Source organism: Chelonoidis abingdonii, chromosome 9 (assembly GCF_003597395.2).
Source record: "Chelonoidis abingdonii isolate Lonesome George chromosome 9, CheloAbing_2.0, whole genome shotgun sequence".
Taxonomy (NCBI): Eukaryota; Metazoa; Chordata; order Testudines; family Testudinidae; genus Chelonoidis; species Chelonoidis abingdonii.
Genome location: NC_133777.1, coordinates 48,676,989 through 48,704,753, shown reverse-complemented (window position 1 = coordinate 48,704,753; position 27,765 = coordinate 48,676,989). Strand labels below are relative to the sequence as shown.

The 27,765-nt window shown below is 49.0% G+C and overlaps 1 protein-coding gene and 1 pseudogene across 6 annotated transcripts in view; one reads left to right on the top strand and one right to left on the bottom strand.

The window, feature by feature from the left end:
* The window catches only part of LINGO1 (leucine rich repeat and Ig domain containing 1), a 473,862-nt gene that overhangs the window by 166,250 nt on the left and 279,847 nt on the right, over window positions 1–27,765 (bottom strand). For 3 of the 6 annotated variants that reach the window (XM_075069524.1, XM_032799821.2, XM_032799822.2), the window contains 2 exons: window positions 16,660–16,786; window positions 9,623–9,816 (listed from right to left, as the gene is read on the bottom strand). The gene's annotated coding sequence lies outside the window, so the exon portion shown is untranslated. The remainder of the gene's footprint in view (window positions 1–9,622; window positions 9,817–16,659; window positions 16,787–27,765) is intronic. The other 3 variants (XM_032799823.2, XM_075069523.1, XM_032799824.2) reach the window with 2 other exon arrangements.
* LOC116836317 (U4 spliceosomal RNA) lies at window positions 25,250–25,381 on the top strand (annotated as a pseudogene).

Below are 27,765 nucleotides of genomic sequence, written 5' to 3'. Positions count from 1 at the left end.
CTCTGGAGACCACAGCAACTAGGCCCCACTCTAGTGGCACAGCCCAAAGGTCAGTCACCCCTTCTTGTGCTAACCTGGGGCGATGCACCCAGAGGGACGGAAGGTGGGGCTGTTCCTGCCAGCCTGACCTCAGGTTTCCTCCATGGGATGGCAGCTCTAAACTGTGGCTGAGGCTCCCTTCGAGCTCCATGGCAGAGGTGGATGTGCTGCATCAGTGAATCTGGCCATGCCCCTTCCTGGTGAGCACCATCTGCTTCCTGGGCTTTACCTCTCCTGTAGGAGGAGGTTGCAGCTGTTTTTGGGCACTTGCAGCCTCTCACGTAGTCTCTCTTCATCAGCAGCCTGCCTGGGTCTACATAGGCAAAAGCTGGCATAGCTTCGTAGTCTCCACTGCCCTAGGTACTCACACAGCAGAGTGTCCAACACTGCTCTGCACCAGGAAAGCCCTTCAGTTCCCCAGAGACCTCACAACCAACCCAGCCCCACAGAAAACCACACACCCATTCTCCTCCATCAAAAGCCATCCCCTTTCTTTCCAGCCGCCAGGATCTGTTGTCCTATATGGTCCCACCAGGGACCACATAGTAAACTAGCTTCTGGCTGCCCCATGTCCTTCTACAGACCACAAACTGCCACTACCAGCTCCAGTACCCTACAAATACATCCAGCCTTCCAGAGACCACCACAATCACATCCACTATTACCAGGGTAATCCCCACCCCAGAGACCACCACAACCAATGTCTGCCCTCTGGAATGACTTCCAAATGTCTAGATGCCCTCAGCTAGCCAAGATGCCCTCCATTGTCCCAGCAACCCTCTCTACCAGGCTGCAGCCCTAACATATACTATCTTGCACCACTTCAGAGTCCCACACAGCTCCAAGCACCAGGCCTCAGTCCCAGCTACAGTCCACCACAATCTCTTGAAGCAGATCCCACTGCCTGAGAAAGCTCTCCTCCTCTCCAGTGCTCCCTGAAGCTGGAGTCCCCTGAACTAGCCCAGTCAGGAGCTGTTCCTTGCACTCCTCTAACTGCCTCTGTCTGTCGCTGAGTCATCTCCCGCCAGGTCATGCAGCACTGTATAGCTCTGACCTCAGATCAGCCATGCACTTGGACACACACTCACCCTGGTCTATCCCAGCCTTTGGAGAGGGGCCCAGATAGGTGCAGCACTGCGAGGAGCCAAACAGATTTCTTTGAAGGGAGGAGAAAAGAACAAATTCCCCTTCTCCCATCAGCATCTCTCGAAGAGAAGAATCAATTCAGCCCACAGTAATTGCGCCATTGTTCCATTTTTAATTAATGAAAGAAAAAACTAATCATTGAATTAAACTTCTCATTACTCCAGCTGAATACCCGCTAAGTAAATTTAATTACTGTACGGATTGGGTCTCTCCTGGCCTGTTTCATTAGCTGCTGATAAAGATGGGGAAAGGAGAACGGGAGAAAGAAAGCCAGAGGTAAATGACTCAGCAGAAGTCAGGAGACTCCTGGTACCGGCTAGTACTCAGCAAAATGGTTTGGGAAAGAACCTCTTGCTGGTGTCAGAAAAGCCTGGGATGGTTCCTTGAAGGATAAATATTCCCCCTTTCCCCAATCTGCCTCCTTTCCAGAAGAGAGTTCAACCATCTCCTGGCTTCACACCATCCTTAACCAAAGTGGGAGATCCACTGGGGTTAGAATCCCAGCTGCCCTCTGCTCCTGTTTAATGTCTCTGAAGTATGGGAAAGTTATTTGAAGGAAGGGGGCTGGCTAGCAGATCGTTCAGGATTCGTCTGGTGGGCTGGTGCCTTGGGATCTAACCTTTGACTTTCTGCAGCCATATATGCTCTGCAGTGATCTCACTTTTTGGACACATGCATGCAGTCCCTGCACCTCTGCAGCACCCTCAGGATAGGAGTGAGGTGAGGTCCCTTGCTGAGCATCACTTCTCCAACCTGGTCAGCAGGGGCCACTCTTGCAGCTGTAAAATTAACTGCTCTCCAACCCCAGCTCCCCGTCCCCTATCCATCCCTCATGGGATTATAAGGGTCTAGATCAGAGTTCTCAAGCTTCATTGCACTGCAACCCCCTTCTGACAACAAAAATTACTACATGACCCCCAGGAGCAGGGACCTCAAGTGCAGGTTGGGGGTAGGGGGGCAAAGTGGAAGCTCAGGGGCTTCAGACCCAGGCAGAGTGTCTGTAACCTGAGCCCTAGCTCAAGCCTCCAGGCTTCAGCTTTGACCCTGGCAAATCTAACACCAGCCCTGGTGACCCCATTAAAACAGGGTCACGACTCACTTTGGGGTCCTGACCCAGTTTGAGAACCGCTGGTCTGGATGGACTGAGATGCAGCCAATTCCACCAGCTCAGTGGACAAGGAGCTAATTCGGGTTCTGGCTCACATTTCCCCATGTAGTCGTCCTGCCGGGCAATAGATAGGGGCAGCTTCTTACATTCTGTCTACATGTGCCCCTAGCTTTGGTCAGCCTTTGCTCACCTTTAAAAAGAAACAGTACGTTCACCTCAAACCGAGGCTCAAGGCTGGGACACTTGATATCTCCAGACTTGACCAGTTCTGAAAGTGGAGCTGAGGTTTAACAGGTCATCATGCACAGGGGCTGGGAGTCAGCATGTTTCGCCTTGAGAAGGAGTTTGTGGTAATAAAAGGGAATGATATATATTCAAGCAGATGTAAAATGCTTGTGTTGTCCTATCATGTTGTTGGAATAACAAGAACACTGGTCAGCTTCAACACATCACAAGCCTGTGCTGGGGTGGGAGTGTTGTCAGGTTTTAAATACTGTGCATTTGGGGTGAGTGGCACAGCTAGGAGTGAGTTATGGGTGGCTCCTCCTAAACAAGTGGCAATGAAATTTTGACAGCACATTCCAGCATATATTTTGTTCATGTCACATTTCCAATCCTTTTTTCCTGTCACGTTCCCTCTGATCCCCCCCACCCCTGCCACCCCTTTTGAAATACATTAGTTAATGCGGAAACAGTATTGTCACCAAAAGCAAAGGAGTTTAGTGACATCTGCCAAGCACAATTTCATGTCAATGTATAAGATGCTTTGGGAAGCACAGGAGTTTGCGTGTCAGTTTCCATGACCACTTAGGTGGCAAAAATGTTGACATGGTTACATTTCAGATTGCAGGAGGCTGGGATGGGGAGGGGGAGGAGGTTAGTGGATAAATAATTTGTGTTCTTTCTTCTCTTATTAAGCAATCCTGGATAGTCAACCAAACAGACAGAGTGGTCAAAGATTCCAGTAGCTAAAAGGGACGTTATTTAATGGACAACCCCGGATCATGGCACTGTCACTGCTGCGGGAGGAGGAGAGAGTGATGTATTTGCATGCCCTCAATGAGGTATCTTTTGGTATTAGGATACCAGTTCATTCTCAGTCCACGTGAGGCTGCTTGGATGGAGAATGAGAGGGTTTTCTAATGACAGTCTAAAAGCAAACAACATTTTGGGGTGAAGGAGTTTCTCATTCCCATGACCTTACTATACCCTCTGACTCAGGCCCAATCTTAGATGTGTTTGTCTCTTAGGTTTGAATTGTTTGGCCTTCCTTCCACGCATCAGCAAAGCAGAGCCCACATCTATTTCCCTTCTCTATTTCCCAAGGCATCCTTGTCTCTCTTTGCCCCTGATCTCCACAGCTCTCTGTGGATGGGCTGTGGAACTTGTCTTCTGGCTGGCTGGTCTCCTCAGATGGCCTATGCTGCTGAGGATGGAGCCCTGGTGCACAGAACCTTCAGGCCAGGCACAGGTGCTTCATGCAGTGGAACTCCCTCAGCATCACTGTGCCCTCTTGACACAGGGCACAATGAGTGGCTGCCCATCCAGCCTGTGCCTTGCCCATCCCTCCTTTGATGGGGGTGTTGGGTCACGTAACAACGCTGGTTGCAGGGCGGGCAATGTTGGCTCTAATCCTCCCTCAGCAGACCGCGAACCCAAACTTGGAGGATCATGGAAGTTAAACAGGCCATTTTGCCATGGCTTCTTAGAGGACAAGTCTGTTTTGTCTCTGCCTGCAGTGATCTTACTGGCCCTAATCCCATAAATGCCTTGTAGCAGAGTCACTGCAATAAGACAGTAACCTGAGCCTGAGCCAGCAGTCTCTCTCGCAGCTTTATTCCAGCTCCTTATGCAGTGAGTGCTGGCCTGCCGTCAGAGCAGAGCAAGATCCTGAGGAGGAGATTAGCCTCCCCTACTGACTCCTTGGACAGAGAAGGGAGGGTCACAGCAGCAGGGGGAGTGTAAAGGTCGGCCTGAGGGCCAGGCTCCGGTTAACACAATTTAGAAGCATTAGGCCTGCTGAAAACGTTGAGATAAGCCGGCAATGGACTTGGTGGGATAATCTGCCTTTCACGAAGGCTCGATGGCAAAAAGTTAAGCAGGGACGTAGGCACCTGTCATAAACAGATTGTTAAGGGTTAATGTCTCTTCTACCTGTAAAGGGTTACAAGCAGGGAACTGGAACAGCTGACCAGAAGACCAATCAGGAGACAAGATACTTTTAAACTTGGGTGGAGGGAAGCTTTTGTGTGTGTTCTTTGTCCCTTGTGTGTGTTCTTCTCTCGGGGGTCTGAGAGAGACCAGACATTACTACAGGCTCTCTAAGTTTCTGTTCAAATAGTAAGTAAAAACAGGTGGTTTAGGGTTTTTGTTTGTTTTACTCTGTTTGCAATTGTGGATCTGGCTGGTTAACTTTTATATGTGTAGTTGCTACTACACATATAAAAGTTATATGTTGGGAAATTTTGATTTGTATTGGTACTGGGGGGAAAGGTTCTTTCTGGTGTCTGTAAACTATAGGACCCTGTATATTTACATCTTGAAGTTACAGAGTTAATTCTTTACTTTTTCCTTTCTTTTATTAAAAGATTTCTTTTTAAGACCTGATTGATTTTTTTCTCTGGTTAAGGCTGAGGAACGAAGGGAGGGGGATCTCTTTGTGTTAGATTTACGGAGCGTGAATCTGTACTGCCTCAGGGGAAGGGGAAGGAAAAAACCTGCTCGGTGTGTTTCATGGAGTTTGAAGCACAGGATCTTCTAGGGGAACCCAGGGAGGGGAAGCCTAGGAGTAGCACTAATGAGGGAAAGAGTTTACTTTCCCTGTGTTAAGATCCAGCGGATCTGGGTCTTGGGGGTCCCCAGGGAAGGTTTTGGGGAGACCAGAGTTTATCAAACACTCAGAGTTTTGATTGGTAGCAGCATATCAGATCTAAGCTGGTAATTAAGCTTAGAGGAATTCATGCAGGTACCCAAATTTTGGACGCTAAGGTTCAGATTTGGGAATTATACCTTCTGACAGCACCCCATTATCTGCACTCCTCAGGGAGCAAACAAGGCTAGCCAATTCCTTCCAAGGCCAAAGACCCAGCATAAGCGGGTGCAATTTTGACTGGGACAGGACCAGCAGTCACCTAAATCAGAACTGAATGTGATCCCTGAAAACAGCAAACTTCCAGCAGCAAGTGTTTGTGGGAAGCCTCAAGAGCTAGAGTCTAGGTGAGAGCAGGGTGCATTGGGGAGGAGTTGGTTGCATCTGGCAGTGCATGCAGAGGCCGTGGCCTGGCGAGGTGCTGACAGCCCAGCATCACTGCATTGTCCTGAGAGACTGCTGGGGAACAGACTCATGTTCACACAGTGTTTTGTTTTTTCCTTCCTGCAGCACAAATGTATCCTGTGGGTTGGGGGAAAGTTTTCTCTATAGCTCAAGGCACCCCCATTACATGCACAAGGCAAAGGCCAGATTAAATACCGCTTGACTTGAACACACCACCTGGTACAACCAACCTTCAGGTGCAGTCAGACCACCTGATACATGCCTATATGATATGTCTGCTCCTTACAGCATACCCCTACAGGGTGCTGCTAGCCCCGCACCCCTCACCTCAATCTCCCCAGTCTCTGGGAACTCTGCCCTGCCACACACAGGCATGTGGTAACACCCTGTCAGTTCCTTTGCTATTTCCAGTCCCTGGAGCTCCTCCCCATCACAGAAAACTACCATCAAAGACCTAGATTTAAGCTTTTTGCCTTGTCTAAATTTAGCTTCCAGGAGCTCTCGCCTGCAATACCCTATGTCACTGGCACACCACGTACTGCAACCACAGGCTCTTTCTGAGATCCCTCTAAAAAACAATCCATAGTATATGGCTCATAAGATCTGACACCTTCACACCCACTAGGCAAATAACCTCACAGTTTTCACTGTCATCACATTCCCAGCCATCTAAACTGTATTTCTAATGACAAAACTCCCTCCTACCACTACAACCTGTTCGCTGAGCATGCCTGGCTCTCCTGCTCCCAGAAGGGATGCCTTTTAAGGACTCTGTCCTTCTTTCGATTCCTGCTTGGTCTCCTTCCATCATAACTCCGCCTCCCTTTACTGAAGGACATAAGAATATGAGAACGGCCATACTGGGTCAGACCAATGGTCCATCTAGTCAATATTCTGTCTTCTGACAGTTGCCAGTGCCACATGCTTCAGAGGGAATGAACAGAACAGGGCAATTATTGAGAGATCCATTCCCTGTCGTCCAGTCCCAGCTTCTGGCAGTCAGTGGTTTAGGGACACCCAGCACATGAGATTGCATTCCTTAACATATTGTCTAAAAGCCACTGATGGATCTATCCTCCATGAATTTATCTAATTCTTTTGTGAATCCATTTATATTTTTGGTCTTCACAATGTCCCCTGGCAATGAGTTCCACAGATTGACTGTGCGTTGTCTGAAGTACTTTGTGATCTGTGTCGGTTGGCCCAGTGAGCCACTAGGGGGCGGTGGGGAGCTACTGCCTCACTGGTTGTCCTGGGTCATGCCTCTGTCACTGGGGAATTAGCGGAGGGAGGGCCGCTGGCAAGGGTCTGTAACGCACCCGTCAGGCAGGAGAGCATCAACAACAGTCTGTAGCGCCCCTCAGGCAGGGGAGCGTCGGCAAGGGTCTGTAGCGCCCCTCAGGCAGGGGAGCGTCGGCAAGGGTCTGTAGCGCGCCCCTCAGGCAGGGGAGCCTTGGCAAGGGTCTGTAGCGCTATCGGGATTTTGCTACCCGAGGTGGGTTGGCCAGGTAGGGGACCACAGGGCCACCCAACTCCACTGTGTTCCAGACCAGGGCCCTGACAGTGGTGGAGCAAGGGTCCCTCCACTGGGTCAGCAGGGGTCCTTCCGCAACACGCTGACCAAATAGACTCACTGCACTGTGCAATTCTGTCCCTGGGTTTCTTCCTACCCGGTCCCTTGAGCGAGTCCCTCTGGTCCTTCCAGCTCGTCCGGGTATTCCACTGCTGGCAGCTCCAGTTCCTACTCCGACTCCTCCAGTCCCTCCGGGTACTTGGCGGTGGGCAGCTCCAGCTCCCCCTCCGCCTCAGGCTCCTCCAGCTCCTCCAGGTACTCGGCTGCTGGCAGCTCCAGCTCCCCCTGTGCCTCAGGCTCCTCCCGGTACTCAGCTGCGGGCAGCTCCAGCTTCCACTCCGACTCCTCCAGTCCCTCCGGGTACTCGGCGGCTGGCAGCTCCAGCTCCCCCTCTGCCTCAGGCTCCTCCAGTCGCTCCGCGTACTCAGCTGCTGGCAGCTCCGGTAGCCCCAGTCCTTCCTCCAGGTCAGGTTTCTCCTGGTCCAGGGCCTTCCCTGGCACAGTAGCAGGGTCCGAAGGGAGCAGCCCGCGGTCTGCACCTGCCTCCCTCCCTGTTGCTGCCCTGACTGGGCTAAGGGCCCTGCCCTTTGTACTTCCTGTTCCACCCCTCCCCTTCCGGGGGTGTGTGTGTAGAGTAAGCTTGGTCTGGCCCCGTCCACACAGGTTTGGAGGGAAACCACCCTGGCTCCCTACAACTTCCTTAAGTTTGTTTTATACCTGCTGCCTTTTAATTTCATTGGGTGACCTCTGGTTCTTGTGTTATGTGATGGAGGTAAATAACACTTCCTTATTTACTTTCTCCTCACCATTCATAATTTTATAGATCTTTATCAACTCCCTCCAACCCCCATGTTCTCTCTTTTCTAAAATGCAAAGTCCCAGTCTTTTTAATCTCTCCTCATATAGAAGCTGTTCCAAACCCCTCATCATATTTGTTGCCCTTCTCTGTCCTTTTCCAATTCTACTACCTCTTTTTTGAGATGAGGTAACCAGAACTACACGCAGTAGTCAAGATATGGGCAGATCCTGGATTTATACAGTGGCATTATGATATTTTCTGTTTTATGGAACAACACCTAGTTACTGTGAGGATTTGACCCTCTGCTCCTGTCCCACTCCATTGCTGGCCTTGGCTCGAGAAGGAGGTGGCTCTAGCGTCCCCTGCTGGCTGGCTGGGGTTTGTGCCAGATAGAAGAACGATGAAATGTGGGGCAGAGGGAATGGCCTCTTGGCCCAGAGTGTCTGTGCCTTGGGGAGTGACTGTCTTCAAGCCTCTGTGGCAGTAACAACAAATCCAGGTGCTTTTAGACCTCATCCGTGCTCTTTGTGTCTCCTCCTTCCATGGTCACTTCCATCCCTCCCCATCTTTAGTACCCCTGGTGCCAAACAGCGCTGCCCACTCCTAGCTTCCTCATTTTAAATAAGGACCCCAGACTCTTGAACCCTGCCCACGGTTGGAGAAATTCCAGCTCCACTGTGCTCAAGGATGGGAAGCTCCCTGAAGCTGGAACCAGCAGCTTCTCCTGTTCCCCTAGGCCAGGTCTGAATCCCCTTGCCCAGCAAGAGAAGTCCCATCAATTTCAATGAGATTACTCCTGGAGTTAAGATGCTACTTAGTAGGTCAGCTCCTCAGCTGGTGTAGATCATTGTCGCTCCAGTGAAGTCAATGGAGCTACACCAATTTACACCAGGTGGGGATCCTGCCAAGAGTGAGTCAGGGTATCACAATCTGGCCCTCAGTTCGGCTGGTCCAGATAGTTCCAGTTCGTTGACAGACCAGCATGGCTCAACAGCATCTCTGGCCCTCTGAAGGACAGCCTCTCCCTCCCAGAGCAGCCAATCGCCCAGTCAGGGCACTAAGCTGGGATATGGGAGACCCTAGTTCAAGTCCCTGATCTGAATATTTGACTCTATTGGGCCCAGATAAACTTGCCCTCCTCTTCTCCCTGCAAGCCACCAGCCCTCTCTTCAGTAGCTGGCTGGGTGTGCTGCGCAGACTGCCTAACTCAGAGCCACATGACACCCAGCCTCTCTCTCCAGAAGTTCCCATTTACCAGTCACACTGTGACACAGCCTGAGGTGCTCACCATGGATTCATCTAAGCCTCACCCAGGCCATCTTCTTCACTCACAGCTGGCTTGGGGTTCCCTTTGTCCACTGAGATGGGACTTCAAGGATCCTGCCTTAATCCTCCCCAGTCCATCTCCCTCTTCCCAGCCCATTCCTGGGCGTATCCCTGAGGTACTTGGGACCACACAGCCTCTGGGTCAATGTCAGGGGGTAGAACTGGACTCCTGTGATCAGCCCTGGACTCAGCCAGTCCTGCCTATGGGAGGCATTACGGGGTCTGGATCTTAGAAGACCCTTCATTTCTAGTGGGGGAAAGTACAGGGCTGCCCAGAGGTCTGGCTATCCCGTCCCACTGCAGCACATGAAACTCTACACGAAAAGGAGGCAAAAATGAGAAAAACTGGGGACCTACTGTCTTGACTGACCTTCACGGCCTTGCCATGCAATCTCAGGCAATCTCCCCGGCGGAGGAAGAAGATGATGGCTCTGGCCCAGAAGTTTCACGCTGGAATGATGGAACTGCCCCGGCCGAGCTAAGGTGTCATGAAATCCTATTCACGGTGCTGCAGTGTCTGTGGTGACTCATCCAGTTCTGGACATGAGCCCCTGCAAAACAGGACAGTGCCAAAAGAGTGAGGAGGTGATGAAGGGAGAACTAAAGTCATGTAAAAGAGGAGGGAGAGAATTAAAAAGAGGAAAATGGTTCTGCTGGAAAGTCAATCCAGTTACACTCCTTGGTTCAAAGGCTCAGATTCTGACTAGAATTACAGAAATCTGGGGTTTAAATCTGTTCAAACACATGGGGAAAACTTTAGTTAGAAAACTGGAGAAAACAGTGCTGAAAAGGGCCCTAAAATCAACCTGCAATCCATTTCCCTTGCGGAGCTGTAGAGAGCTTGTTTTTCCAGTGCATTTCTGCTAATCTGCTTGACCTCTAGCAGTTCCCCACTGACACTGGGATAAAGTTGGGCATCCCCTAATGGCTTGGCTCTGGTATGAAATCCACACCTATGGAGTTGCAGGAGTGAGTCTAAAAGGCAGGACTTAATAAACACCTCTCTCTTGGCTGTGCTTGCAACATCACACTCAGCAGGGTGCTAAAACAGGAGCTGTGGCTGCTGGGGCCCCACAGCTCCTGCCAGGAACACCTTCATTACAATAATTAAAAACAATTGTGTGCTGCTTCATTGACTCTTGCCATCCAAGTGTTCACCTTAAATACATGCCCTGTGGCCACAGGAAACCATTGCCACTGGCTGTTTCAAATCTAGCCTGGTCCAGTCTGCAACTGATCTTTTTATGGTGGGGAGTACGGAGCCTAGCCCTGTTTGTGTCTCACCCAGGGACCAGGCCCCATCCCTAAATGCAGGGGAATGCTCTCTCCTAACATCCCAAGCAGGTGACCCCAAAGGGGATGAGGACATGACTCATCTCTGTGCAGAGACGGGAGTGCACGGCACTACCCAGAGGGACCATGCAGCTCGCACATCCACCCTAAGCTCTGTGGGAGAAAATGGTACGATCCCTTTTAGAGTTCCAAGTGGGGCAAGGTGGCTCTACTCCACATCACCACCACCCAGAACTTCATCTTAATGCTACAGTCAAGCCCAGGGTTTACAACAAGGTCAACAGAATCCCATGGGCCATTGTACCAAAGACCACTGCGAAATCTAGCTGAATAAGCAATCATGACTGGACTATGCCATCCTTTGTGAAAGCCCTGCATCCAAGGACTGTAGGAGGGTCTCCCTGGATGGCTCTAGTGGTTGGAAATATGGGTCCAATGGCTGCAATCCAAAGCAGACAGAGTCAAGGTCTTTACAAGTTCTTTACCTTCCCAGTGAAAAGCTCCCTGGATCTTGCCATCCCCTGCTTAGAGGATATTTAAGCACATGTTTATATGCAGCACAAGTAGAATCGGCTCCGTACGTGTGAAAGATGTGAACAGAGAGATCTATTAGGCTGCGGGAGAGCCTCCCATGGGAAGAAGCAGAAGCCCCACTGCTTGCATCTTTTATAACTCCATTGGACAAAGCTTGACAGGTTACGGTAGGGAATAGTCGTGAAAAGAATGGACAAGATGATCCGATATCAGGAGGCTGTTTCCATCTGCAGTGTTTCTAGCGTGTATTTAAATGAAGTATCAGAAGGAAGGGCAGTGGGGAGAAGCTCCCACTGGAAAGCACATTTACATAGTAGAAACGAACCCAGGTGACTCCCGTGCTCCAAGCACCCATAGAAAGCCGCATGGTGCAGTAGCTGCAGAGTTAGAAGACCTGGTTCTGATCCTATCTCTGGGAACTACCAGTTGCTCTCTCACCTTGGGTAAAACATGTCACTGCTGTGCCTAGGTGCAAACTTGGGGTAATGAGAGTCACCCACTTCTGTGAGGCACTTCTAGACCTGGACTGAAAGAGCAACATCTAACTACAGTGACAGGAGGCCTCCGGGCGCAAAGTACATTTGTGAGTGGGTGACAGTATGTTTGGGAGGGAGAAATAATAAAATAATAATCAGTGCTAATGCATCTCTTTCCCTCTTCAAAGTGCTAGCCGCACATTAACTGAGTAACCTTCCGACACCCCTGTGAGTGGCTAAGGGTTATAATCTCCTCTGCATATGAAGGTAAACTGAAGCAGAGAGGAGGTCACGTGATTTGCACAAGGTCACAGAGGGAACCAGTGTTAGAGCCAGGACTAGCATTTGTGAGTACCTGGCGCTCAGCCACTTGCTCAGTCTATTAGATAACTCCTCTCTCCCTGCAGTGACGATTTTACTATCGTCTCACTCTCTTCTCAAGGTGCACTGCTCCATCTGGTCTATAGTCAGGGCATGTTTGCTAATGGCGATGGTGAACATCTACATACCAAGTAGTGCACATATGCTACAAATAGCAAAGGGCTCTTGCCAATAGGTGGTGCTCTTCAGTACTGAACAAACACCCAGCATGGATACAGGATTCATCACAGAGAGCTGTGAGACCCTTTCCTGGAGTAACCACTAAACCACGCAAAACTCCCCTGGTTTCATGTTCCATCAAAAACCTGACCCTGAGCCCAAGGAGACAGTGTGGTCTAGTGGATAGGGGCATTGGCATGAGAGTACTCTGGAGACCTGGGTTTCATTCCTGGCTCTGACACTACCCTGCTGTGGGACCATGGACAAGTCACTTGGTCTCCACACTGCCTGGCACGATGGGCTAGTGGTGTTAACATTAGCTGGTCGCTGTCCATCAGTAAATATTGATAACGAGGTTCAGGGTTTGGTCTACAGAGATTTCAGCCTGCTTAGTGCCATGGCAAACACACCACTAAAAATCCTTTTAACCTTTTATTAAAGATACAGAAAAGAAGGAAAAAACAGTCAAAGCATTTGAAATACAAAGGATTAAGTGAGGCTTTCATTTTACCAGGACCCTTTGTTCCTTTCCCTTTAGCTGGAGAGAATCTTTAAAGGAAAAAAGCCCTCATCTGAAGGTCTCTTGGGTGGTACCAAAGATGGTAACGACTGTCCTTTGGGGAAACGAGATGAAGTTAGTTGAGATGAGCGTCAGCTGTTGTGATTAAAGTCTGATCCCATTTCATCCCAGGTGGTGTGTGAGATTCAGCTGGAGCCGGTAAAGGTGGTGATGTTATCTGGGTCCCTCTCTCTGGCCTGGGCAGGTCAAGACTTCTCTCAAGATCAGGAGATCATGGGAGTGGCAGCCATGATGGTGAAGCTTGCTCTGGTAGCCAATTCTCCCCACCTCTCCCAAGTCCCTTTCTTTAAGGACCCACAGAGGGAGTAGTGGTGGAATTGCCCAGCCCCTCATTATTTTGTTCACCAACTAGGCCTAGTTTCCAACACCCCAATTTTGGTTCACTGATCTGGTTCAACACTTCTCTTGTTTACTAAGCATGAACTTAACACAGTCCTTCAGTTATATCAGGAGGCCTTTCTGTTTGGACTAATTCAGTCTTCCTTTCACACCGTTTCCCACCAACATTTGTTCTTATAGGTTATTGTGACAACTTATGAACTTACATTTGTTTATTACAGTTGAACTCACAATTAGGGCAAATTTTTAGGCCCATTTATCACAACAGGCCCTAGTGGGCCTTCAGGTGTTAATGCAATACACACAACAAAAAGCGTGGGACCAGTTTTGAGCAAACAAGGGGCAACATAGGGTTCAAAACGATAGAAACTAGCAGCTTTGCATGGTTCCAGCATTAACCTAGGTGAAGCTTGGCAGCTCTAACTGTGTACTCTGAATTTGGGGTTTGTTCAAACCTCAGATTCTAAGGGTAACTTAGGGGATGAATGAAAAGCCTTCCATTCTACTTAGTTCTAATTCCTGTCCAAAATTGTCAGGCAGTGTTGTGACTGTGTGCTCCCACCTTCCACTTGAGAGGTGCCGATAACGCCATTTCCAGGGTGGTAGCAGCCATTCCTATATACAAACAACACTGGGATCCTTTGGGATGTAAAAAAGTGCTACGGGAATGCAAGATGTTATTGTTAGACATCTGTTAACGGGGTGAGCACGGTGGAAATTCTATTCATGGGTCAAAAGCTTTCAGGCGATTTAGACACAGCAGCAGGTAACTTAGCTAGTTAGATGGAACATGGGCGCTATAGTTAGAGAGGAGCAAACCAATTCACGGAAAATTGGGTGTTTTTTCTATGAAAATAGGAACCGAGACCTGAACCTTTGACCCGAAACTGTTATGAAGCCCAGAAAAGATGTGCATAGTTTCTTGTATCTTTCATTTTCACTCGGCTCCCTGCTCCCTGATTCCATCCAGTCGCAGAAATACTACACAAACTGTAATACTTAAAACCCAGCCAGAAATTAGGAATTACCAGAAATGGTGGGAAAATCCTGTTCTTGTTAGATCCCCCCACCTGATTTTATGACCAAAGAGGATTAGATAAAGCTAAGGATAAACATCCCAACTGAATCAAGCTATCCGATGTTCAGCCATAGCTACTGTATGGATAACGCAGAGATAGATTCATGTGTGTGGAGAGAGTACATGATTTGAGAAAACTCTCCTTGGCATTGGGTCCTGCAAAGATTCAATATTTGTTTAGGCCGTTGGTAAAACACTGCACTTCCATAGAGCAGGGGAGATACCTGGCTGTCTGCAGTAAAGAATCTATCAAATGAAACCACATGCAGTCAGAGGCAGGCCTTGAGCCAAACTCAAACCTCCCCCAAAGTTCTGAGGAGTTGGGATCAGAAGTTACGCCTGTCTTCTCCTCAAGCATTGTGCTGGCATCCATCGGAGTGAAGAAGGAGACAGAAAATCTAAGCAGTAAGGAAATAAAAAGCACTAGTGTGGCAAAGCAAACTGGCTGCCCATCCCGGAAGATATATCATGGGTTCAAATATGGCTCAGATCACAAATGGAAGAGCTTGGCAATCTCAATATCATCCTAATGGACATCATATATTAAAAAGAAACTAGTGACTATTATCTGTATTATGGTAGCCCTGACAGAAACAGGGGCTTTAGTGTCTGAAGCACACTATAATGAGAGACAGTCGCTGCTCCCAAAACCTTACAATATAAACAGACTATGGGTGGGAGGGGAAACCGAGACACAGAGCTATCTTGTCTAGGAGCACACAGCCAGTCAGTAGCAGAGCTGGGAATAGAACCCAGGTCCCCATCCACTGGACCATGCTGGGTCAGCCAAAGGGCAGTACAGCGGAGATGCTAAAAGTCAGGACAGAAGTGTACGAGCAAGACCAGGCGGAAGTTCACACTAGTCACAGGGGTTGGGGGTAGAGGTCAGGAGGGGCTTTGGCAGAATGGACAACACCACAGTACAAAGCAGCTTTGTTGTGTATGGCATTGTTTGCTTTTTACACACACTTTATCCCAAAATGTTTGAGCGAGTTATATTTGCAGGGATAAATCCAGGAGCAGCAGCAGAAGGGCAGCAACAAGTAGCATATACATTGTAGAACAGCCATAGGCACCTCCATACAATGTAAGACAAAAGCATGAGATGTAGGAGAACTATGCGGGTCTGGGAACAGAGAACTATGTGTAAGGACTCAGGGCTGAAAGAACAGGATTGCTGGACAGCAGCTGAGCTGTGAGGGGTCATCATAGGTGTAAGGAGCAGTGGGAAGGCCATGAGTGGGGTGCATTGGCAGAGCTGTATGTGGAGGACAGGACTGGTGCTCCAGGAGGGAATGAGCTGCTTAGCAGAGCAGCAGGAGGGCTCAGGACTGGAATAACAGGGGTGCTGCAGGGCATACTAGAAGATCTGGACCAAGTCCCATGGCTGCCTAGGGGCCTAGCAGTGGAGTGGCAGGTGGTAGTGTCAGGGGCAGCTGTGTGGGAGACTCCTGACACCTGCCCGTGTCATAGCTGGCTCTAGCCAGTGTGATTGGTCCCTCATGTTTGTGAGCAGATTTAATGTGCAGGATTTACTGGTTCTGAAAAAACGCCCTGGGGACTAACAGGGCTTTCTTGTGGCTGGCAGCTGAACGGAATAAATCTATCCACGGGGCATAAATTGTTTAAGCAAAAATCCCTCTCACTTGAATATTTTGGAAGAAAAACAGTAAAAAACCCTCCTCTTTCCTCCCTTCAAGGTCAAAGCTGTTATTCTCGTCCACGGAGGAGAAAAAGACCTTTTACAGGCAAGTTTAGCCAAAGGAAACTAAACATTTGGGAACCGGAGTACATTACTGCCTTGACTGATCTGTCTACTTATATTAGGCTAAATCTCTCTGTTTAATGGGGAATTATCGTTTTAAAAGGCAAATTATACAAGGATCCCAGCACTGTGGTAGATAGGAAATGTCCACACTGTGAGGAATAGCACATTGCTCCTGTGACAGGCTAGGGGGTGAGGAAATGAAGCATGTCCAGATTAGCAGCCACCGCAGCATAGCACCCTCTAATGCCACCCAGGGCTGCCTGGAGAAAGATGGAGCAGGCTAGGTTAGGCAGGACAGCACACTCAGCGTCACTTAGCCTCACTCTGGGCCACAGGGGTGGTGCCAGCATGCTAGGTCGGGCGGGACAGCACGCTCACTCTGGGCTGTAGGGTGGGTGGAACTAGCTGGTCCAGGTTACAAAGGAAATGGCTCCCCACATGCCCTGGCCTCATTTGGGGCTGTAGAGAGATGGAGCATGCTCCTTTCTCCAGGGTTTCCGATAGGACTCTGGGGAGCTGGAGCATCTTTAGGTTATGAAGGACCCCATCCTCAGCACCACCTGGGCTTATGCTGTGCTGTAGGGAGATAGAACCTGCTCTTAAGGGGAACACATGGACTAGTGACTAGGGGTGCTTTGCTCTTGGAGATACTGTCCCTCACAACCAGGAAAGGCTTCGTCCACATGCATCTAGCACAACATAAAGAAGTGACATGCGCTACAGTCATTAGCCCATACACGGTGCAGGCAGATAGTACCAGGACAGAGAAGGTGCTGGATGGAGAACCTGTTTGACTTTAAACCTTGATCCAGATCCAAGTAAGATGCTTCCCTTAATTTATTTTCCCTTTAGAGAAATCTATCACAGCTTTACAGATCATCAGGAGAGGGCCAGCCTCAGCCACAAAGAGGTCCTATTCAAGACAGACACAAGAGCATTAAGGTAGAGACAGACCCGGCAGCTCCCACTCCACCACAGCATGGGCATCATAGAGAGAAAGCCCCACTCTCTCCAGCACCACTACCTGAGAGCGCTTTTCCTTGTTTAAACTTCAGTAACTTACAGCAATGTTCAGTAGAATTTCTATACAGTAAAAGGAGACACAGTCCAAACGCACCGCTGACAATAGCGCTGTCACCACAAAAATACCCCTGTGCTAAGGATTAGCTGGGAACTAGCTCTGAGCATTGGAAAAAAGGCACAAGAAGCCTCTGGCTCACTTTGGTATGAGTCTGTTCCAAAGGAGGAGGCCTGGGGTCATGGGTCCAGCCCCTCCCACAGAACTGAGCACAAGCTGTACAGTCATAGGGTGCTGTAGGTGCTGCTCTGTAGCACACTCCCATAAGGGGTGATGCCTTTAGTTACCCTTGGTGTGGAGCTAGGGTCTAGCTGATCGCTGTATGTGGAGTCAGGAAGGAATTTCCACCCAGGTTGGATTGGCCTTGGGGAGGGTTTCACCTTCCTCTGCAGCATGGGGTGTGGGTCACTTGCTGGAATTATCTGGGTATATCTCACTTGAACAATTTTCTGCCATTGCAGGGGCCTTGGTGCAGCTCACACCCTCCTGCTCTTTGCCTGTGGCATATAACAGGTTAGTCTCCTGGGGCTGTAATACCTTGGTCTAATTTCAGCTGTTGGTTTGGCATGCGGGTGCTGGCTGGGTTCCTGGCCTGGGAGACAGAGCCAGTGGGCCCTTCAGGCCTTAAATTCTACATTCTATTACCTTATTAGGCAGTGGTTTACATGCCGCCATCCCACCTTGAGCCTTAACACCATGGATGTGCTTCACGCCCACAAGTATCGCACCTCCCACCTGCTTCTGACCCTCGGTTTTGTTTCCTCATGTAGAATTACTCCCATTTTATTCCGTCTTAGTGGAAATCAGTCACCCCAGGAGATGCCATGCACTGCTACTGGGCATATAGGGGGCACCAATGCACAGAGGCAATATGGGGCTAGAAGAAGGACTGGTCTCTCGGCAGAGCTGGTGTCCAAGTGGTGCTTGCTGTCAGGCATGACTCAGCCATGGCTTGGTGAGGATGACTTGGGCAGGGGCTAATGTGCTGTCTGTCATCCTCACTTCGGAGCTGTGTGTGGGCCTTCACTTGGGAACGGGCCCTGGGAACATACCCTGTCCCCGCGCTGCGATTCTTCGTGCCCCCATCTAATGCAATCTCCCACCCTCGCTCTCAGAACTCAGCAAACAGGCAGCCCCACAGAGGAACCAAGAAGACGTCTGCTGCAGAACAGAGCAGAGCAAAAGACAGCAGCAAGGAGCAGGCAGGAGCTAGCATCGAGCAGGACGCAGTCAGAGGCGGAGGAAGCCCAAGCAGAGAAGCAGATGGAGGGCGTGGCTGGCTGTGAGACCAAAGGGAAGAGCCTCTCCATTATGGGACAGCTTGATTAATTGTAGGGCTGCTGCAGCTGCTCTGGGGCACTTGTGAGCCACACTCTGCTGAGACAGCTGATGAGAGGGCTAATTAATGCTGACTGTGATGTTGGCAGTTGCCTTCTAGGAACTGGACTGAGAGCACCGGCTCCCCATTCACATCTGGGAGAAACCCTGATACAGCATGATGGAGGAGCAGGGTAGGAGTTGGGATGGGGCCAGGAGGCAACAAAAGGCCCTGAAGGGGTTAAAATGAGATGTTAACAGCCTAAGACATGAACCCAGGATCTCATTGCTTAGTGAGACTTACAGGCCACGTGAGTGACATAAGAGCTGGAGGTCGAGACTCCTTTGTGTCTAAGCAGAGCCTCTGATAGGGCCGTTGCTTTAGTGCACTGCAGGCTCTAAATTACCTGAACATTTACGAGCAACGGTGCAAAGACGCAGCTGCTAGAGACAGACGTTCAGCAGCTTCAGCTCAGAGGGAAAGGTTCCATAGATTCCTTGTTAGGAAGGTGGGATTAATGGCAAAGCAAGCACCTGCTGAGGAGGGGAGGAGGAGACACAAGGAGCTCTCTAAGCATGGGGCAAGCAAGAGAAAATCAGGGCCCCACATGCTGCTGAGACCCAGCTCAGTGCCTGGAGAGGTCTCAGAGACTTGGCCTAGCACTCCAAGGGTGTGAGTTCCCCTGCAGTACTCTGAGGCCTGGTTCACAATTGCTCTTTTGTATCCAAAGCACTATCACCCACGCCACTCCACCCCTCGCAACATTGGGGGAGCACTTGTTTAAAGCAAACACAAAGAGATTTTCTCTCTGCAACCACTGTCCCCCAAGTCAGAATCCAGTCTTGTCCCAGTGCTCTCCTTCCCATCTTCTTCCTTTACTTTCCCCATCTTTCGTTCTTCCTTTCCTCTCCCTCACCCCACTTTGCAGTGGTTCCTAATGATTATTATTTGCTTTGCATTTCTCTTGGAACTTTACAACGATACCTCAGAGAGAGGCGCATGCAACCGGAATTCACTGCAGGAGGCAGAGCATGGAAGATGCTGAGATCCAGGCTGACAATCTGAGCATCAGGCAGGAAGAGGATCCCCTAGGCTGCTCACTCCTTGGAAACCATGAAAGAAAAGAACTTTGCCATCCAGTGGCTAGAGCACTGAACTGGTAGCCAGAAGCCCTGGCCTCTGTTCCTGGCCTGTTGTGTGAGACATTGAGCAAGTCACTTCTCTGCTCAGTCGCTCGGTTTCCTCTCCCACTCCTTGTCTATTTAGATTGGAACCTCTCTGAGTCAGGAACCTTCCCTGATTGGACACCACCTAGCACAATAGGGCCTCCTGGTGATACTGTCATTGAAATAATCATGTTAGTGCTACTCCAGTGGAAGGCTGGTGTAAGTGAGAGCAGAACCAGGCCCCTGGGACATATTGTAATTGCCAGTAAGTTCCTGTTTTTTATTCCCATGCCCCTGCCATTGGTTGGGGTGCTCTCCCCTCACAGCACTCATTCCCCAGAAGCCAGTCACTGAGCCTAAGGGACAGTGGGAAGAAGATATGGAGAGGGAGAGAGCAAATGAGCGTGAACAGATTAACTCAGCCCCAACACATGAAAAAGGAGCCGTGAGGGAAAGCTGCACTGAAACGGAATATCAAGGTGACAGCAAGACGTGCCGACCCATGTACACATTAGCTCTCGTCAATAATTCAGCAGGCCGGGTTGCCGAGCAGAGGTTTGGAGGAGGTCTCCACGGAGGGAGGGCAGCTTAATTCAGAGGAGGCAAGTGGCCGGGGGCCAGTTTGAATCCAGCCTGCCTTTCTCCTGCTGTTGTACAACAAAAATGGAGAGGCATTAGTGTCCAGGCTCCAGTTTGGCAAGGCTTTCTCCAAACCCTAAGCTCAGGGACGCTGGATGAGGGAAGGAACATTTCTGGCAAAGGATGGACCATAGACCCCAAGCAGACTTATCTGAGCAGTTAAGAGGATGAGCTGGAAGCTAGCAGGGTTGAAAGGGAAACCGTTTCTATCTCCAAATACTCTACATAATGATCACTCTCTTGCTTCCACGTGACACACAGAGGGAACTGAGGATCACTTGTGGAGGAAGGGAACCTCACATCTGCTGCACCTCCTCCCCTCCTCAGCTATGCTGGCTGCACCTTGTCTCTCAGTAGGGACTGGAGCTCGGTGCTTCTCAGCTTTTTCCATACTGTAACACCATGTTACAATGGAAGAATAATTTTGGGACTCCTTCCCATCTAGCCACAAAGAGAGGTGGTTGCCACTCCCTGAATCCTATTTGCATCCCCTGGGTTTAGAACCTGCAGTGTAGCCAAATCTTTACCTCTTGCAGACTTGCATGGCTTTTATTCTAGTCCCTGCTCCACCTTTCTCATCTGGCAGCCCATTCCAACTGGAACATGATTCTCAGCAGCACCAAGGCCCTTCATCCCCTATCCGACTTCAAAGACAGTAGCTGCCTCCCAGGTCAGACCCACACAGCAAAAAAATGCCTCCTCTGCTATGGTCCCCTAGGCCATGGCTATACTAGGGAAAATGGTGTGTTGCTAACATGTGTGGGATAGCCAGTTAAGAGTTGGGAAATGAGGAACGCTGAAGAGGTTTCATGGTATTTATAGTCATTGGGTAGGGTTCTCCATTGCCAGGCACCCTGCACACTTATCCACCGCCTTCCTTGTGCCTCAGTTTCCCTATATGCAAAATGGGAATAAAGATACTGACCTCCTTTGTAAAGTGCTTTGAGATCCACTGATGAGACACACACTGTATGAGCTAGGTATTATTATTAAAGAACGTGCAAAGTGGGCACAAGTTAGACAGGACATGTTACATCCCTTTTGCATTGGTATGAATGACGAGAGTCAGTGCAGGGCAATGTGGAATCAGATCCATCCTCTGGTTTATGTACGTAAATGGCATCATAGATGGGATGGTATTCATGTATGTAAATCAATTGAGCTGAGTTAACTTTACAAAAGATGACCGTCACTGCTTTTTCCTGGTAGGAATCTAGATTCACTCTGTGTAAGTACGCTTCCCGCTGTGCTAAATATTTGTTTAGATGATACATTTGTTAGTTGGAACTTAAAGGTATTTCAAATCTAAATAATTGAGGTCAGGCTTGTGTGACTTCTGTGTTTTCCAATATTCAAATGGATTGCTTCTAACATCTACAACCTATTCAGCTAGGAAGCAGAGCACAATGGCAGTAGGTGTGCCAGCTTGTATGTTTCGCAGGCTGCTGCAGAAGCAATGCCTGACAGATTGCTCTGAATGTCCCATGCTTGCACCAATGAACCCTGTAGTAATTGAACTGCTTCTCCTTTGCAACTTTGGGAAGATTAATTTAGAAGCACGTGGCATGATTGTCAGCCCCTGCAGCTCCCACTGACTTCGTGTGAATGTCTTTGGAAAACATATGCAGTTATTGGGTTCAGTGAAGGAATCACTGGGTGAAATTCTATGGTCTGTGGTGTGCAGAAGGTCAGACTAAATTATCATAGCGGTGTCATCTTACCTTAAAATCTATATGTCTGTGAACTGTAGAGGTTCTGAAAGTTTAGCCCCTCAGTGTGTCGAACAGCCCATAGCAAAGGATCCTTCTCTCTCACTCCTAGTGTGGCTGTGTGACTGAGCTTCTGATGATCAATGTAGCTGGTGTGATTCTGATGAGTCATGTGACACCTTAAGTCAAGGCCGTAAGATTGTTATAAGAACAGAGCTGGCTTGGCATGATGATCAAGTGAAACTTCCCAACACTTTGCAACCCTCTATCCATTCTCCCAGACAGCTGGCTGCCATGTCAGTGTTGCATACCATCCATTTCAATTTTACTGGTCAATCTGAAGGTTTATAAGACTAGCTTGAAAAGTCAGAGAAGAGCTATTACCCAATTGCAGATGGCTGGATCTGGCTCAAACTTTAGGTGAATGATTAAAATGATTGGCACTTTTTTGGAAATGGAAGTGATGTTCTGCCCCTGCTGTTCATTTTCCATAAACCTACTAACGGCATGATTGCAAAACAGGACACATCAGCAAACTCACTCCACTCTACATAAGTTCATGTAAAATCTATGTAAACTGGTCCTTCATTACGCATCCAAGTCTGAGCTCTTCTGCAGCAAGTCTTTGTTTCAATGGCTTGTTTTTCTCCACAGGCTGAGTGAAAGAGGCACTCTTTCAAATCCACTCACCAAGGGCATAATGCTACTATATTCCGTGATACTGTCTGAATTCTTATTAAATGTACAGGCAAGAAAATCATATGAACAATGATATCCCATGTCAAATTACTGGTCCATGCATCCACGATTAGATGCATGAAATTAGGTTCATGTTATTTTTTTGTCTATAGGTCACATGAGTAGCACATTCTGGATGGGAACATAAATCCAGTTTAGATTCTTGTCTTAGGCGCTGTAGCCAAGGCCAGGTCTACACTGCGACTTTAAATCGGTTTAATGGCCGATATACCGATTTAACGCTGTATCCGTTCACACGACGTCGTCATTAATATCGAGTTAACCGCCTCCTTAAATCGATTTCGGAACTCCTAAAGAGAGAGAAGAGATTGACACTTAACATAAATGGCTGCGACTGCCAGACAAGAAGGGCCCTGTGTCAATCCGATATAAAAAAAGCCGTTTGTTTAATCCGTGTTTGGTACAGAATGAAGGGAACACTTACCGGAGGTCGCTTCCATGCTTCACTGTCGGCTTGTCGCTTGGGAGCGCAGGGGACTGTAATTCTTGTGGTCTCAAAAAGATCCTGACTGTTGGTATTACGGGCGACTGTGCTGTGTGCTATCACCAGCGGTCATCTTCATCCTCAATTCGTCTCCAATCTTCCCTTCGGCTACACCTCAGAAACACATTGATATTTCCAATCCCAAAGTCATGAATCACAGACAGGGGTGGGGCACTGAGCGCTGAAACCCCCAAAATTGCATGTAGTTTCAGCATAGAATGCGGCATGTTTTTGGCTCAGAGACCTGACCTTCAAGTCCTTGCCGTCTGTCTAGCTGGCTTTCTTGGTAACACCCTGTTCTAAGTTCCTTCACTTTCACATCGCCGCTGAATCGGTAGTCTCTGCTCCTAGCTGTGCCCTTGTCTATTTAGATTGAACCTCTCTGAGTCTCAGGACCATACGACTTCCTTGAATATGGCTATATCACAACACTCTTAATGCTATCACCATAGGGTCTTCGCTGGTGTAAGGACGTACAGTGCATATGATATCATGCAGCTTAGAGGCTCACTCTACCCACAGAGTGAGACGACCTAGGATCAGAAGCCTACCTGATGTAGTCCGACACATAGGCCTCCACGGTCCTCCCCTAGTTATCAAAGGAGACTTGCATTCTGTGACGAGATTGCATTGTAATGAGTTTCTGTGCTGTCACCAGTTATGTGTGTGTGTCTGAGCTTTTTTATTCCTCAATGGTGGACAATCAGGAAATGGGAATTTAAAAGTCTCGCCTGCCATGTGGTGAGGTCGCATCGTCGCTTTTCCTCCTGTTCACTCTGCGCAGTGCAGTCAAGTTTTAGTGTCCGATGCTATCAGCACACTCGAGTAGTCCGCCTGTGACAATGGTTCCTGCGCAACAGCAAGCAAATTGCAGTACATCGGTGAGCTCATTTAAGGGCGAAGCAGTCAAGTGGGCAGGACGTCGCAAAGATATTGGATGAGTTGTGACAGAGACATTAAGAGAGCGATGGTCCCTGCAATGGACAGAAGTCATAAACTGCCAGCCCAGACCACAGTAACTAAAAGAGCCTGCTGCAGTGGAAAGCTGAGTGCTGACGCCGCACATATCACCCCGTGCTGTGACTTAGCTAGATGCACGACGATAGCCGAACTGCCAATGTACTAGCCTTATATACTCTGCATGTCCCATTCACGACTCAGGCTGACGTCAAGAAGTCGGGGTGTGCGCGGGCACACGCACGAGTGATGTCTGGTAGGAGGTCGTTGGCCGAAGAGAGGGCAAGGCAGCTTGAATATACAGACGCAGTATTACCTGTTAAGCAGCCGGAGTAGCTGCGCTCTTATCTAATACACTTGACTGTTGCTTCAGAGAGTAGCCCAGTGTTAGTTCTGGATCTGTAAAAGCAGCAGAGAATCCTGTGGGCAGCTTTATAGAGTAACAGACATCCTGTTAGTCTATAAGGTGCACAGGATTCTCTGCGTGGCTTTGACCTCTGTAGTCCAGGATGACCTCTATTTTAGACAGCATAAAGGGAGGGACTTGACTCGAGTGGCCAGTGAGTCATCCCGCAGTTGCTTTGCGTTGCGCCACCTCCCGCGATTTTAGCCAGGGCACTCATGATAGCAGGGACAGTTTAAGAGAAGGAGAGATACATCCGTCCATGTTTGCCCAGTTTTCTTCTGGCAGTAGACGGTACAGAACGACTGGTAACCATCTCTGCTATCATTGCAAAAGCAATTGAATGCTGGTGTGTAGTGCTCGAGTGTCGCCTCTGTCTCCACGGCATCTAGTAACAAATGGTGACGGGAAAAACAAAAAGCCGACGGTCTCTGAGTGTCTGCCGGCTATTTTTTCGCAAGGGCAATCCAGGAGAAAAATGTGCGAAAGGACTGTCTGCTGATGTTTTCCCGGAGCAAGGAAATGACTGACGACATTTACCCAGAACCCCCCGCGAACCATTAACCATTAGCATCAAGGGGCCGGGGATCATGGAGGACAGAACGGGGGGTGTGAGGACTCCCGTATCCCCAGTCCTCAGCAGTCTTGTAAAACTATTTGCATTCTTGGCTTAGCGCCCAGTGTCCTGGTAGCTTACAACACGGTGTCTTTATGGTTCACGGAACAACTTTCAGTTTCCTCCCTACCCCAGCACGAGAATGAAAGTTAAATAAAGCAATCCTTGAGTACTTAAATGTACCCTCTTGTACTGAATGGTAACTGCGATAGTAGTGCAAAATCTGGCAGCACTGAAGAGCATTAAGAGCTTTGCACAGTGGCAGTATCATAACCAATGAAGTGAATCTGAGGTGTGATTATTGCTACTTGAAAATCCGCTCCTCTCTCCCTTCTCCTGGTGGTAGATGGTACAGTACTACTGTAGACAGCAGAAACTGTTACCATCTCGCCTTTTTTGTTACACTCACCAGTAAATGGGACAGAACGGATAATAACCTGTGTAAATTTTTGAAAGGAAAATGGGGATTAATCACTTGGGACTGAGTCAATCCTGTCCTTTACGGTTAATAAAATAGAGTCAGTCCAGACAAAAAGGATACAGGTATGTAAAAATCAGTGTAGCACAGGGCAGCTGCTCCGTGTCAGTATTCACAGAGGGACCGCTGCAAGTAAGCAACCGTTGCTTCCCACCTACTGGGCTACCACAGCAGTGCCCCCCCACCCATTGTTGCATGAATGTATGAAGAAATGCATGAATAAGAATCCAGAGTAGTTACTGAGATCAAATGAGGGGAGGGAGCCACATGGCTATGACAGTCCATGCAGTTCAGAATCTTTTCTTTACGCAACGAGAGAAGGGGTCGATGAAGCTCAGCCCCAGGTGATAAGATGAAGACAGTTACCAGCGTTCTGTACCATCACTGTCAGAAAAAGGGAGTCATTCCATTTTCACACCGGAGCCCCCCCGGCCACAACTCAGCCAAGAGCACTCACTGCGGCAGCTGTCTACCCTGGGAGGGAGAGGAGCAAGATACTGCTCTTCACGCGCAGCAGCATCGCGTCTGCCAGCAGCATTCAGTACACAGAGGGTGACATTACAGTGCTCAAGGATTATTTATTTCACTTTTTTTAACCGGCTGGAGGGGGAAAAAACTGACGAGCTGTTCCGTGAACCACGCAAGACACCGTGTATTACGCGAGACATTGGCGCGCAGCCAAAAATGCAAATAGTTTTCAGAGACCGCTGTGGAGACTGGTAAGCTGTAGTCCTCATTACCCCTCCCTCCTCCATGACATCCGTTGAGTGTCTGGCTTCCCGTTACGGTTGTCACGCACCGCTGTGTATTCCTGTAGTTATTTTTCAAGGCTTTGGCATTTCCTGTTCTTTAACGGAGCTCTTGATAAAAGAGATTTGTCTCACCATACAGCGATGACAATCTGCTATCCTCCCGTAAGTTCAATGCAGGAGATACTTTTGCATTTGAACTGCATCGCCACCGGGTGAACAGAGCTGGACACGTGAAAGCAGGAAATGTCAATGTAAAGCTCTCGGGGATTTCCTGTTTACCGGCCCCGCAATCCGAGTTCGGATTGCGGACCAGAGCGGTCAGTGGTGCACGTCCTGCTAGAAAAATAGGCAAGTGTAACAGAGATCCAGTGTATCAGAGAGCACAGGTGCTCCGTGTCAGTATTCAAGGGGTTGCCCTGCAAGAAGCGCACGTTGCTTTTTCCTACCTCCCTCAACCTTCCTGGGCTACGTGTCAGTGCCCCTCCCCCGTTTGTGTCATGAAGTATTAGGAATACCAGAAATAAGAAACAGAGACTTGTTAGTGAGAGAAAAATGATGTCGGGGGGGCACTTGGAGCAGCCTCACCGGTGCTATGACAGTCCAGGCAGAATGGATCTATTTTTTAGACACCATAAGGGAGTGAATTGACTCATTGCCAAGCGAGTCAATCCCAAATGTGATTTGGCAACAAATTTAGCCAAGTTTCAATGATTAGCTTGTTATTAGCCGTTCTGTTCCTATCTGCTGCTACGGTAGCAATGTTGCCTCAAGTTGAGAAATTGGGCGATTTCTCCTGGATGGTGGGCAGTCCTGCAGCACGTCTACCACCAGAGAGGAGGAGATGAGAGGAGCGGATACTGCTCTTTCAGTGCTGTAGCGTCCGTCTACCAGCAGCATTCAGTACACATAGGGTACATAGAAATAGTCAGGAATGATTTCTTACCTTTTTTTTTCCACGTTGTGGGGGGGGGGAAAGAACTGAGGAAGCTGTTCCTGAACCACGCCAGACAGCTGTGTTGACCCACAGACATTGGGAGCTCTGAAATGCAAATAATTTTCAGAGACGCTGTGGACTGTGGGATAGCTGGAGTCCTCATACCCCCTCCCTCCCTTCATGAGCGTCCATTTCCCGTTTACGCTTGTCACGCAGCGCTGTGTATCCTGCAGTTTTTATTCAAAACGCTTTGGCATTTCGTTCTGTAACGGAGCTGGATACAACAGATTTGTCTCCCCATACAGCGATCAGACCTAGTATCTCCCGTACAGTCCATGCTGGAGCTCTTTTTGGATTGAGACCTGCATCGCCAGCCGTGCTGATCAGAGCTCCACGCTGGACAAGCAGGAATGAATTCAAAAGTTCGCGGGCTTTCCTGTTTACCTGCCTGCTGCATCCGAGTTTCAGAATTGCTGTCCAAAGCGGTCACTGCAGCACTCTGGGATGCCGCCCGGAGCCAATAACGTCGATTTCCGTCCACACGAACCTAATCCGAGTTACACTATCAAATTTAGCGCTACTCCTCTTTCGTTTTGGGA